The sequence below is a fragment of the Melospiza melodia genome, unplaced genomic scaffold, assembly GCF_035770615.1.
Source record: "Melospiza melodia melodia isolate bMelMel2 unplaced genomic scaffold, bMelMel2.pri scaffold_48, whole genome shotgun sequence".
In the NCBI taxonomy this organism is placed as follows: domain Eukaryota; kingdom Metazoa; phylum Chordata; class Aves; order Passeriformes; family Passerellidae; genus Melospiza; species Melospiza melodia.
This window is the reverse complement of record NW_026948796.1, coordinates 5,200,293-5,215,168: the sequence shown is the minus strand read 5'-3', so window position 1 is coordinate 5,215,168 and position 14,876 is coordinate 5,200,293.

Here is a 14,876-nt window from a genome sequence, read left to right as displayed (position 1 = left end):
TGATCTTGTTTGTGAACCCAGGAATGTATCACAAGGGGTCTGTGACCAGGCAAGGGGAACGGGGAAACTGTTTCTTGGAGACTTTGTTGTGAATTGCATGTATAAGAGGGAAGCATCCATACGTGAATTTGGGGGGCTCGGATTTTGGGACGTGAGTCCCCCAGTTCCCCGGGCCTTAATAAAGCACCCACAAAACTTATCCGAGTTTTGTGTCATTTATCAATCGGGCAACAACAGGAAGACTACAAAATCTTCATCAGACGACCTCCAAAAGACTTGTGCGACCACCAAACTGAGTGGTGGCGCATGCGCGGAAAAGGTGATAATGAGGGTGGAGATAGAAATATGACAAACCAAAAATGGGAGGAGATGGTATTAACACATGGCATGTAAGGGGGTAATTTTCACTCGGCAAGCTCATATGTGAGGTGGCATGGGTCCAAGAGCCCTTCACTCTGTACCCCACATTTTTTTTGCTTATGCGCTATAATTTGAACCAAATTATCCCTTATTTATATATTTCCTCAGCTATTCAATTAAAATTGCTGCTATATCAAATATTGTTTGGCTTTTTTTTATGATGGGAATATTGGGCAAACATAACACAGACAGCCAAAAAAGCTCCTTGTGGGCAGAGCTGGCAGCATCGGACCCCCAAATTGTGTGCAGTGCTGCCTTGTGTAGCCCAAAATCGCCAGTAGAGGCACTGGATGTTTGTGCACTGGGATGCTTTAGAACCATGGCTGAAATTTAGGAACCCCGGCCCTAATTACAATGTCTCCTTAATGGTCTGCAGCACCCAGAGCAGAACTGGGGCATTGGCCCAATCAGCTCCAATTTTGCCCCATTTTGCCCTCCCAAGGCACTGCTTCCAGCCTAGGCTGCCCCTGTGCTCCAGCTGCAGCTGTAGAGCCCTCAGAGCTGCGGCTCTGCTCTCCTTCTCCTCCTCCCCCTGTGGCTTCTGTGTAGGGACCAGCAGTGGCCCAGGAAGAGCAGGAACTCCAAACGTGCTCTGGAGCCCCCTGAGGAGCCCTGGCAGAGTCAGCACCGAGTACCAGCTTTCCTCAAAGTGCCAGGGTAATTCAACATTACACTTTGGCCTGGAAGCCCCACCATTTTTGAAATTAGAAAACATTTTTGACATGGGTCTTCATTCTATTCCAGGAACATTCCCACTTTCTTGGCTCATATTGCTTATAAACGAGATGTCAGCTCCTGAGCTGCAGTGTGGATGGGACAGACACCTATAGGGAAGACAGGATCAGGGACTTGGCCACGTCATGCTCTGCCCTTTAAGCCACTTGGGCCACCAAGGGCCCTCTCCCCAGATGGCACTTCTGCTCACACAGCCACTCAGGAGCTGGCTTTGGCAGAGTGTCACACTGTCCCCAGTGTGCCATGGCTGACAGACTGATGGACAGACGGGGCCCTGTCTCACCAAAAGCAAGGCCTGACCCACCCCTGCCACACACAGGTGTTCCAAAATGTCTCCAGACATCACACTTTTCCTGTCTCTGACACCCCACCATGTGCCATGGTCTGATCCCAACTGCTCTGGCAAAGGGGCAGGCTCCAGAACCCTCACAGGGCCTTCATGGCATCATTGTGGGATGATCACGGGAGACAAGGGGTTTGGGAGATGAGAAGAGGAGGGGAGAAGAGAATCCCAAGCCTTCTGAAGGCTGCTTTGGCCATCAGAGCGAGGAAGATCCAAGGCCGTGCCAGGTTACTCTGGGGTGTGAAACATGCTGGGAGGAGTGTTCAGGGTTTCTTACTTGTTGGGGGCTCTCCTAGGAAATTGTTCTTTTTGTGACTCTTTGGACTCTGAAACTTGTTGCTGTTGCTGGTGGTTTCATTCTCTCTTGTTGCTGTTTCAGGAAATTGTTCTTCTCTCAGTCCTTTGGGATCTTTCTCCCTTCACAACGAGGTTGAGGAGCAATTTTTTAGTGGCAGCACACACAAGAGTGGGTGCCCATGGGTGGGCACCCCCAGTGCCCCCCAGTGTCACAGCACATTCCCGTAGATGTCACCGGGTTCCTGTGGTCGCCCCTGGGGTCCCCGCAGCTCCGCGTAGGTCACCTGGGGATCCTGGAGGGTGGTGGCAGGGGGGGACACTGCGAGACACACGGGCTCTGGGATCTGGATGGGGTGACACTTGTGGGTGAGGTGTCCCTCTGTGTGTGTCCCCACCATACTCACCCCCTGCTCTCTTGGTGACCATGGCGTGGGTGTACAGCACCTCTCCCTCCTCTGGGGGGGCCGGGGGATCCGGGGGGACCCTGAGGGAACAAAGGGGATGTGGGGGAAGAAATGGGAGGTCGTGGCGGTAGGGGTAAAAGGGGAGAGTGTGGGTTGAGCCCCCATTCACCTTTCCTGCTGCTTCCTGGCAGTTGCAGAGGAAAGAGGGGAGGGGTGACTGTGGGATCTGAGGGCTATGACCCCTCTTAGGAATCCTGAACAGCCAAGGGGCCCTCAATTTCCCACAGGACCCCCAAGCATCCCTGAGGTCCCCCAGAATTCATGAACATCCCCAGTGCCCCTGACCAACTCAGCCTCAAGAACCCAAAGCCCGGCAGAGACAGAGACACCAAACACCCCCAAGGGAACCCCCAACATCCCTGCAGGACCCTCCAGCACCTCCCCAAACCCTAAAGGACCCCCAGACAAGGTCACAGTTCTGGGGCTGCGGGTGCTGTCTAATTGCTCCCCAACTCTATAGCTCCCTGGGACCCCTGTCTCCCCATTGTCATCCACCCATATGGTGCCACTGGTGCCAGGTCACAATGACACCCACAAGCAGGTGCAGGAACAAAAGGGCCCAACCGACCCCTGCAGCCACTGCAAGAAACAGAGGGGGACACGGTGTCAGGGTTACCCATCATTCCCGGGGTCCTGCACTCCCTGGTGACCCTGTGTGTCACCACCTGTGTCCCTGTGTCCCCATGTTTTCACTGTCAGTGCCAGCTCAGGGCTGAGTGCCCAGAACACGCAGTGCCGTCCTGTCCCAGCTGGTTGGTGGCCACGTACTGGTAGGTGCCCGAATGTCCCACATTGATGGCTCTGAGCTCCAGGAGGGGACCCCAGGCAACCTCCTGCCCATTGTGCAGTCAGGTGAAGGTGACAGGGGCTGAACCCACCTGCACCAAGCAGCGCAGGGTCATGGGGTCACCTGCACGCACCTGGTGTGACAGGGGACTGGGGGTGATGGTGGCATTGGCCACGGGCGCTGTGGGGACACAGACAGGGCTGAGGGCACAGGGAGGGGCTGGCAGCCGGTGTGGGTGGGTACGGACAGGGGGGGATGGGTGTGATGGGGGATGTCGAGGATGAGGTCACACCATGGAGGGGTGAGAGGACACAGGGCAGAGGTGGGGGGACACAAGCAAGGTGTCCGGGGGCCATGGAGGTGCCCAGGCAGGAGACCCAAGGGGTCTCTTGGGGCTCCCTGTACCCATCCTAGCACTCATTGCGCACAGTGACGCAGAGCCGGGCACTGCTCTTCCACATGGCCTCCCCCTTGGAGAGCACCTGGCAGCTGTAATTCCCCGAGTGGGAGACCCCCACAGCGGGCGAAGACCCCTGCAGGCCCCCCACCACTTGCCCGTCCTGGTAGAACACGTGCAGGAGGGGGGCTCAGGGCCGCAGGGGCCTGGAGATGCTGAGGCAGTTGAGAGTGAGGGGGGAACCTACGGTGAGATCAGGGGGACCTTCCAGCACTTGCACCATGAAGAGCTCAGGGAAGGAGAGGGGAGGGAGATTTGTGACCCCAAGTTCCCTGGAAGGGGCTGGAGATGTCAGGGTGGCAGCTCTGGGATGCTCACCATGCACTGTCACTGTCACCAGCGCAGACTCCTTCCACACCCAGTATTGCACCTGGCCTTTGCAGCTGTAGTGGCCACTGTGGTTCAGCTGCAGAGGGGACAGGGACAGCTGTCCCTGCATCACTGTTTCCCTGTCCCCACAGCTGCCCCAGCCCCAAGGTTCCTTCTTCAACATCCTTGTCCCAACATCTCTATCCCCTGTCCCCACATCCCAGTTCCCCTATTCCTGAGCCCTGTTCCTGTCCCCAAAAGCCACCCCAGGACTCTGGTCACACTGGGCTCAATGCTCTGCTGACCCTGGGGACCTCAGGGGACCCCACAGCTCCCCTGTGCCCTGTCCTCTCCCCATGCCCGGGGTGTCAGGCCCGTGCCCAGGGGACTCACCCCACAGGAGCAGCGCCACCTTCCCAGCCATCCCGGTGTCCCCAGACATGTGCACTTGCTGTCACTCATTGCTGTGGCCACCGCTCCCCTGGCTGGTGACTCTTCGGATGAAGGGGAAGGAAGTGAGGTCACGTCTGTCCCCACGTGTAGGTAGCCCTTGGTGGGGGCAGGGTGGCCACAAGCTGGGCACAGGCCAGGGACATTCTGGGATAGTCTGGGGACATGGTTGGCGATGGTGTTGCCAGGAGTGGGGGGCTCAGGGGATGTGGGGAACCAAGGGTGGGTGTCCAGGGGAATTGGGGTCTCCATGCCTAGGGGGATTCAGGGATGGGAGTGCTGTGGAAACAAGGTCCCCAAGGATTTGGTGTCATGGCATGTGGGTGCCGGAGTTGGGGGTGCAGGGGGAAAAAGGGGACCCTTGGAAATAGGGGTTCTGGGGGAAGAAGCAGCCCATGGGATGGGCTCAAGGCAATGGTGGTGCTGGGCAATGGCAGTTCTGGGATAGAAGTCCCCAGGGAGGAGAGACCAAGGCAATGGGGGTCCCATGGTTGGGTTCCCAGGGGAATGGGGGTGCCAAGGATGCGCAGTGGCTGGGTGGGCACAGGGGTCACAGCTCCTTCCCAGGGTGCTTCAGAAATCGGCGTGACCCAGGGCCCAGCGCTGCCTCCCTGGGGTGCTCATTTCCTGGGGAAGTATCACATGGGGGTCCTGGGTTGCTGTGCCTCTGTGCCCACCCCTGCCCTTGACTTTTTCCTCTCTTTATTTCTCTTATTTCCCTATTTTCCTCACTTTTGTGCCATGTACCCCATCCCCAGTTCCTGACACAGCAATCCTGGGAAACACCTGAGCAAAGAACAGGTTGGGGGCACCCAGGAGAGAGGGAAGATGGGGAGTGGGGGACGCAGGAAAGGGTGGGCAGGCTGTGGGGGATGGGGGTGTTGGGCTGTGTCCCCTCAACACTTTCACTTTCTTTTTCCTAGACAAGAAGGAAGAGGCCATTTGTGCTCAGTTTCTGATGGGAAAGGGGCGGGGTTCTGTCCTGGGGGACACATCCAGGGGGTCCTGTCCTGAGAGAATCCTGTCCCAGGGGGTGACGTATCCTGGCATGGGGGTTCCTGTCCCAGAGGGTGGCAGTTCCAGAAATGTCCCTGCACGTTCCTGGCAGGGTGCCTGTCCCAGGGGTGGCACATCCTGGAACCCCCTGTCAATGCAAGGGTGGGGCCCAGCCAAGGCCCAGCCCCACTGCACAGGGATGGCCATTGCCCAGCCCTGCTCTGGCCAGCCCCAGGTGACAGTCAGGACCTGAGGGTCCCCCCTGTCCCCTTGGCTTTTATTCTGGCAGATTTAGAGCTGCTGCAGAGGTGAGAATTCTGTGGGTGGAAAAAGGCCTGCCTGTGGTTTCCTCAGCCCTGCAAGAAGCACAAGACCCAAAGACAGGCCAAGCAGTGGCTCTGAGAGGGCCTTTGATGGTTTTCAGAGAAGGGCAGGCTGGAAACTCTCCCTGGAGGGGCAGCTGAGAGGGAAACAGTCCAGAAATGCAACAATTGATCACTTTGTCCCTTTGCCCAAGGGACTGAGAAAAACCACAAAACTACTGCAAGGACAACACAATCTGCTCAACAACCTGACCTGGACCCTCCTTCTTGAACAAAACCTCCAGCCCTTTGGAACCTCATGGAAAGAATGTGTGTGTTCTGGATGTGTACACCAGAAGAGAGGGGAAAGCGTGGAAATATTGAGCAGGGGCGGCACACGAGGGGCTGGGGAACAGGGGTGTCACAGCAGGAGCAGGGAGTGTCCATGCAGGGGAATTCAGGGCAGGCTGGAGTGGATTTACCAGGGAATCAGACCCTGGGGCACACACAGGCATTTCCACAGATTCCTGTGCACTGTCCCAAGGATAAACAGAGCTTCTCCCCTTCTTCAATGGGAAGTCAGTCAGGTTTCAAGGTGGAAATGAGAAACACAGGGAGAGTTCCTAAATATGGGTCAAGAAAAGGTTTCCTATGGGCTGGGTTGCTGCCCAGCAGGCAGGGAATAATCCCATGGAGCTGTTGGACACTCAGGGAGATAAAGCTGCTGTGGGATGCAGCAAGAGAACCAAAACTTATCATTTCATTGTGATTTGTTTGTGTTTTTATTGTGAGGGATTTGTTGGGAAAGCAATGGATTCTATAAACCAGACCATTATATACCTTGTCAGATTGATTTTTGATGAGTTTGTTCTTTCTTGGGAAAATAATGCTTTTGCTTTTATTCTATAGATGTGTAATTTTGTCTCAAGCAATTTGGCATCAGGTGTTGCCTGGGATGGAAGAGCAAATGGGGGGACCTGACCCAGGGGTGTGTGGAGCAGGGACACAGAAACTCCCAGGACAGCCCTGGGGTGGCCCAGGGTGGGGGCTGTGCTGGGCCTTGGGTCACCCCAAAATCTGAACCACTCCAGGAAGGAGCTTTGACCCCTGTGCCCACCCAGCCGCTGCCTATCCCTGGCACCCCCATTCCCCTGGGAGCCCAACATTGTCCACCAAGAGGGCAGGGGGTGAGTACGGGGAGGACACACGCAGGGGGACACATCACCCATGAGTTTTACCCCACCCAGATCCCACAGCCCATGTGTCTCGCAGTGTCCCCCTGTGCCACCATCCTCCAGGATCCCCAGGTGACCTACAGGAGCTGCGGGGACCCCAGGGGCAACTGCAGGAACTCGGTGACATCTACGGAAATGTGCTGTGACACTGGGGGGAACTGGGGGGTACTGGGGGTGCCCACCCATCGGCACCCACTCGTGTGTGTGCTGCCACTAAAAACTGCCCCTCTCCATCCCCATGGGGGCACAAAGATCCCAAAGGGCTGAGAGAAGAACAATTTTCTGAAACAGCAATGAGAGAGAGCAAAACCAATAGAAACAGGAACAAGGTTCAGAGTCCAAATGGTCAAAAAAGGAACAATTTCCAGGGAAAGCCACAAAAGGAATAAACCCCAAACACTCCCCCCAGCACGTTACCTCCACCAGAGGAACCTGGCAGGGCCCTGGACTTTCTCTGCTCTGATGGCCACAGCGGCCTTCAGGTGGCTCTGGACTCTCTTGTCCCCTGTTCCAAACCCCTCCTCTGCCCTGTACCCAAGACGATGATCTCACAAAGGCCCTGTGAGGGTTCCAGAGCATCGCTCTTTACCAAGGCAGTTGGGATTAGGGCATGGCACATGGTGGGGTGTCAGAGACAGGAAATGTTTGATGTCTGGAGACATTTTGGAACACCTGTGTGTGGCAGGGGTGGGTCAGGCCTTGCTTGTGGTGAGAGACAGGGCCCCATCTGTCCATCAGTCTGTCAGCCATGGCACACTGGGGACAGTGTGACATTCTACCAAAGCCAGCTCCTGTGTGACCACAGGAGCAGAAGTGCCATCTGAGGAGAGGGCCCTTGGTGTCCCAACTGGCTTAAAAGGAGGAGCATGAGATGGTCAAGTCCTTGACCATGTCTCCTCTTGAGGTCTCTGTCCCATCAACTCTGGAACCCAGAAGTTGGCAACTCTTTAATTGACATTTAAATTAGAAATGTCAGCCAAGGAAAGTGGTAACATTCCTGGAATGGAAAGTAGACCCATCTCTTACATTTTTAAATTTGGAAAATTATGTGGCTTCCAGGCAAAAGTGTAGGAAAAGGAATATCAGCTCTTTACTAAGAAATTTATAAACCAGAACAGAAGAAATAACAGAAACCCAGAACTTTCCCTTCCACTCAGCGCTGTTCGTTTTTGTGGCAGTTATAACCATGGCCATCAGGGGGCGCTGCAGAGAGCATTCCCGGCCAGCAGGGGGCGCCCTGGTCCAGCTCCATCCCCTCAGGGACCATGACAGCCTCGGACAAGAAGGAGGAGGGGAAATTGCTCCTTTTGCAAACTCACGGGCACCAATCGCTCCCGGCACCACCACCGGCAGCGGGCAGAAGCTGCCAAGGCAGCAGGTTGGATCCCAGTGCCCACCGGCAGCGTAGCAGTGTCCTGGACTCAGGCACATGCCCTGCACAATGCCCGTGAGGGCTGTCCATGAATCCAAATGGAAGGAAGGCAGCACCTGACCCCAGGCAGGTCTTGGGTCCACAGCAGCCCTTCTGGTGGCTTTACACCACAATTCCTGCCAACCCTCAGCCTTTCACTCCATTGAGGAGGGCAGGGATGGAGCAGCTTTGGGGATACCTGGAATCCACACAGGGTCACTCCCCAGAGCTCCACAATGGCCTCAGGCAGAGCCTCTGATGGATATTTACTCACATTTCTTTCTAATTTTGTGGCCAAAGTCAGAATCCAAGAATTCGTTCCATGAGGTTCCAGAAGGCTGCAGGTTTTGATCCAGGAGAGTCCAGGTGACATTGAGCAGATTGCTGTGGGATTTGCAGTAGTTTTGTGGTTCTCTCTGTCCCTTACAAAGAGGAGCAAATGATCAATTGCTACATTTCTGAACTGGTTCCCTCTCAGCTGCCCCTGAAGGTGGGGTTTCCAGCCAGCCCTGTTCTGAAAAGCACCAAAGGCTCTCGCAGAGCAACTGCTTGGGCTCCCTTTGGGGTTTGTGCTTCTTGAAGGGCTGAGCAAACTAGAGGCCGGCCTTTTTCCCCCACAGAATTCTCACCTCTGCAGCAGCTCTACAGAGCCAGAGCCCCTCAGAATTTGTCTAGGGTGACCCTCAGGCCTCCAGCACCTTGTGGGGGCTGTGCTGGGCCTGGAGTCACCCAAAAATCTGAGGCACCCAGGGAAGGAGATGAGATCCACAGGCCCATCCAGCCACTGCCCATCCCTGTTACCTCCATTTCCCTGCAAATCAAATCATGGGACTCCCATTCCTTATGTCCCATTTTGCCTGGGACCTCTATCCTAATACTGACCTTCCCCAGGATCTCCATGGCCCAGCATCCCTCATTCCCAAGGAACCCTCTCCTGTTCCATACCCTGAAACCCTCGTTCCTGCAGGACCATGATTCTCCCAGGACCCCCATTCCCGTGGGACCCCCCCATTCCCCCAGCATCCCCATCCCATGACCCAAAATCTCTGGAGCCCACGTTCCCCTGGGATTCCCATCCCTGAGACCCCCCCAGCCCTGGGCACTCCCATTCACATAGGCCCCCCCATCCCCAATGATTCCCCCTCTTCGGGACCCCCGTTCCCACAGACCCCATCCCTGGGTCCCCAAACCCACCAATCCCTCTGCTCCTGGGAACCCCATGTCCCACCTTGTCCCTACCCACCCTTGTCCCCAGGTTGTTCCCACCCATCCCACAGCCTGTCCCCATGGCCACATCCCCATGATCCTGTGCTTGAGGCCACCCTGCCCCCACCAAGGGCCACCAACCAGTGAGGACAAGATCTGACCTCGCTTCCTTCCCCTTTGGCCAAAGAGCCACCACCCAGGGGACAGCCACGCCCAGCAGCGAGTGACAGCCAGTCCACACGGCTCGGGACACTGGGATGGCCAGGAAGGTGGCGCTGCTCCTGTGGAGTGAGTGCCCTGGGCACGGGCTTGACGCCCTGGGGATGGGGAGGGGGCACAGGGGGGGTTGTGGAGTCCCCTGAGGTCCCACGTGCCAGCAGAGAGAGAGCATGAGGTGACTGGAGCCATGGGGTGGCTGTGGAGACAGGAGAAGGGGGACTGGAATGTGGAGACAAAAATGTCGGGGCAAGGATTTGGGGAGGCATCAGGGGGCTAGTAGGGTGACCTTTGCCAGCATGGGGTGGCCATGGCGTCCCCAGTTCAGGGGTGTCCACAGTGTGACCCAGTGTTCAGCCTGAGCAAGGGATGGCTGCAGTGTCCCTTTCCCTAAGGGGTCCATGTCACACAAGGGCACTTTGGGAACATCCCTGACACCCCATGCCCCTGTGCCTCTGCCCCTGTCTGCACTGAGCCCTGTCCCTTCTCTCTTACATCCCAGACCCTCGGCCTTGCTGGTGAGTCCTCGGGGGATGCCATGACCCCACCCCGCTGTCCTCAGCCCTGCACTGGCCCTGGTAGTCTGGTGTCCCCTGTCACCCACAGGTGCCCAGACCACCCAGCTCGTTGCGGAGCCCCCCTGGAGGCCGGCAGTGCTGTGGGACCGGGTGACACTCACCTGCCAGGGCTCGGGGACTGCCAGTGCTACCACCTGGTACAAGGATGGGTGGCGCCGACGGCAGCAGGGACAGGATCACCTCATTGTCACCGAGAGAGGAACCTACACATGTGAAAGACCTGGCACCAAGTTCAGCCCCTCCGTGAGTGTCTTAAAGGGTAAGGTTGTTTGGCTGTCCCCCGCCTGGCACCCACGGGGACCTCGAGGGCTCCTGGTGGTGGGCTCCACTCCATGGGTCACCTCCTAGTGTGACCACAGCCCATCCCCTGCTCCGGGGACATCCCAGAGCATCCCAGTGTGGGGGAACCCCATGTTGGAATTGGGCACCCCTGGTGCACTGGGTGTGACCAGGGGTCCCGGTGCCATCGGGTGTGACAGGACCTCTCTGTCCCCCAGACTGGCTGGTGCTGCAGGTGCCGGCGGGGGCACTGCTGGAGGGGGACACAGTGACACTGCGGTGCCAGGGGCTGGCAGGACAGTATAGTTGCCTCAGTGTCCTTCTACCGTGATGGGAAGAAACTGGAGGGGGTCCATGATGAGCCTGAGCTGTCCCTGTCCCCTCTGCAGCTGAGCCACAACAGCCGCTAGTGATGTGAGGGCTGGGTGGGGTCCTGGCAGTCATGGTCAGCAGCAGTGACAGTGACAGTGCACGGTGAGCATCCCCACTGCTGGAACTCTAATCTCCTGACACCCCCAAAACCACTTCCCCACAGACTCAGAGCCACAGTCCTCACCTCACCTCTCCTTCCCTGAGCTCTTCCCTGTGCCGGTGCTGGAGGGTCCCCCCGAGCCCACCAATGGGTCCCCCCTGACTCTCAGCTGCCTCAGCACCCCCAGGCCCCTGCAGCCCCGAGCCCCCCTCCTGCACGTGTTCTACCGGGATGGGCAGGTGGTGGGGGGTCCACAGGGTCCCTGCAGCTGCTGGTGCCTGCCGTGGGGGTCTCCCACTCAGGGAATTACAGCTGCCAGGTGTGCTCCGAGGGGGGCTGTGCAGAAGAGCAGTGCCCGGCTCCGCGTCACAGTGCCCAGTGAGTGCAGGGATGGGCATGGGGACCCCCATAAACCCCTCAGGTCCCCTTCCTGGGGACCTCTGTGACCCCCAGACACCTTTCTTGGGTTCCTCCACCTCTGCCCTGAGTCCCCACACCCCTCTGTGGTGTGACCCCATCCCCAACATTATCCATCACACCCATCCCCCCTTCTCCCTATTCCCACACACCGGCTGCCAGCCCCTCCCTGTGCCCTCAGCCCTGTCTGTGTCCCCACAGTGCCCGTGGTCGTTGCCACCATCACCCCCAGTCTCCTGTCACACCAGGTGCGTGCAGGTGACAGCGTGACCCTGCACTGCTCGGTGCAGGTGGGCTCAGCCCCTGTCACCTTCACCTGACTGCACAATGGGCAGGAGGTCGCCCAGGGTCCCCTCCTGGAGCTCAGGGCCATCGATGTGGGACATTCGGGCACCTCTTAGTGCGTGGCCACCAACCAGCTGGGACAGGACGGGCACCGCGTGTTCCGGGCACTCAGCCCAGAGGTGGCACTGGAGATGACACGTGGCTCACCCTGGGTCACAGGTGGGGTCACATGGTGTCGCCAGGTGGTTCAGGACCCCTCGGGTTCAGGGTGACCCTGACACCGTGTCCCCTCTGTCCCCAGCAGTGGCTGTGAATGTCGGCAGGACCCTCCTTTTCCTGCTCCTGCTCCTGGCTGTCATCGGGGACTGTCACTGGTGGCACCGCTGGGGTGGGTGACAGGGGGGCGTGACGGGGATCCTGGAGTAAGGGGGAGGCACCAGAGTGAGGGCAGAGATCAGGGATCCATTGGGAATCAGGGCTGCTGTGGGGATTTGGGTGTCCCATTGGTGGTTGGAGCTGCTGAGGTCCCAGGAAGGTTCAGGGGCCCTGGGGTTCCCACAGTCACCCCCTCCCTTTTGCCTTGAAGCTGCTCGGAAGCCACAGGACAGGTGAGTGGGTGTCTTGGGCTGGGACTCCCCTTTTTCCCTCCCCAGACACTCCCAGACCCCCTCCCTCCCCCCAAGGACTCCCCCGGAGGAGGGGACTGTGCTCAACACCCACATCATGGGCACCGAGTGGGCAGAGGGTGAGTGCAGGGGGGGACAGGGACACGTCATCCACAAGTGTCACCCCCATCCAGGTCCCCATAACCAGTGTCACTTTCAGGACTCCCACGGGTGTCTCTCACCCCTGCCCCACCTCAGGATCCACAAGTGACCAATGCGGAGCTGTTGGGACCCCATGAGGGACAGCGGGACCCCTGTGACTACGATGACGTGCTGTGACACTGGGGGCACTGGGGGGCACTGGGGGCATTGATTCCCTTCAGGGGTCCCTTCTTCCTCTTCACAGTTCCCCATGGGGCTCCTCATTCCCCCTGCCAGTGCTGGGGAAGTGCACACACATTTTTCTCTCTTATTGTACCCAAAATAATGGTTTTTGATTAAACTGTGTGAGAAACAGGACTCACTCTTTAAAATTTGTACATGTTTAATAATGGATAAAAATGACAGCAAACAGCATGCTGGGTGGTTGGCAACTGCCAGAGGCACACAGTTAACTAAAACAATTCTCCTTATGTACCTTTTCATTTGTATTTGGTAAATACATACTCAGGAGGGTTATATATATTCAAACATTCTTTCCAATTTACATATTCTGGGAATTTTTTGCTGGATTTGACCCTTGATTCATTTTCATAAAATACATGCCATACTTCAGATTAAATTTATATATTTTATGTCCTCACAAGGCCCCCCTGTTCTGTGGTTTGACAGTTCTTGATAACTGAACGGTCAGTGGTAAATTCGTCTTCGCATTCTCTCTTTTGATGTTTATTTACTTGCTACATTTCAATGTGTTTCTATCATACAGATAAGATACTCCAGCACTACATTATATGAACATTTCACAATGTGCTATTTCACGTAATTATCTGAGTTATTCTCATAATTGTCACTTAGTTACACAAATAAGGCAGTAGCTACTTCTGCAATAATTAATGTTGTAATACACAGCACATTGTCTCTATCTTGATATTTTATGAGTGTCTAAACTATAATATATTTATCATGCTATAAATATATATTCTACACAGGGATTAGGTTAAAAAGGCTGACAAACTGTGGTCTATCAAAAGCAGTTAAAAAGTGATTACAAACTGTATCATATCAAAATAATTTGCAATAAGCAATATAGTAGTGAAAGCCAATGACTACGCTGTCATTCACAACAGGGGGAAGGTGTACTGAGGAGTTTATTTGACTTCTCCTTATCCTGCTCTGATTTTGTCAGCAATAAATTCAACTCATATCTCTAATTCCGAGGCAGTTTTACCCGTGACAGGATTTGATGAGTGATCTCTCCCGGTCCTTGTCTCAACCCAGGAACCCTTTGCTCAATTTTCTCTCCCATCCAGGTGCGGAGGGCAGTGAGAGAGCGGCTGTGGTGGGTGCCGGGCATCCGGCCACTGTCCATGCACGGCAAGGCAGGGAGGAGGAGGAGGGTCCAGGTCAGGCTGTTGAGCAGATTGGTGTGGGATTTGCAGTAATGCTGGAGCTCTCTCAGTCCCTTGGGCACAGGGACAAAATTATATATTGCTGGATTTCCAGACTGGTTTCCCCACAGCTGCCCCTGCAGGGTGGGTTTCTAGCCTGCCCTGCTCTGAATACCATTAAAGGCCCTCACAGAGCCACTGCTTGGACTCCCATCAGGGTTTCTACTTCTTGCAGAGCTGAGGAAACCACAGGCAGGCCTTTTTCCTCCAAAGAATTCTTCCATCTGCAGCAGCTCTAGAGCTGCCAGAATCAAAGCCAAGGGGGCAGGGGGACCCTCAGGTGCTGGCTGCCACCTGGGGCTGGCCAGAGCAGGGCTGGGCAATGGCCATCCCTGTGCAGTGGGGCTGGGCCATGGCTGGGCCCCACCCTTGGATGGCCACTGGCTTCAAGGAGCAGGAGTTTGGGAGCTCCTTCCTGGCCAGGGCTCTATTCCCCAGCTGCTCTTGCCAGCTCAGATCCTGCAGGGGACGAACAAGAATGGAGAAGTCTGGAGCCCCCCGGAGCTGCCATGCTCCAGGACAGGAGTCCCTTGTCCAGCATGTGTCCCCCCTGGGACAGGATCCCCCCAGGACAGGAGACCCCTGGATGTGCTCCCCAGGAAAGACCCTTCCCCCACCACCATGTGACACTCAGCACAAATGGCCTCTTCCTTCTGCTGCAGGAAAATGAAAATGTTGGGGAGGCACAGCCAGATACCCTCACCCCTCACAGCCTCCCCAACCCTCCCTGCAAACGCCTCAGTCTTGCTTGCCCCACCCTGGGATTCCCCCAACGCATTCTCTGCTCAGGGCCTGCTCAGGATCATCAAGCCACATACTCAGGGGGTTGTGAAATTGAGGGATAAAATTATGGAAATGGAAATGAAGAGAGGGCAGAGTCACTGGGCGTGTGGGGACACCGACCCAGTGTCCCTCGGAATCTGTCTGAGGCAACCCCCAGGACTCTGGCACCTTGTGGGGGATGAGCTGGCTCTGGGTCACCCCAAAATCTGAAGCACCCCA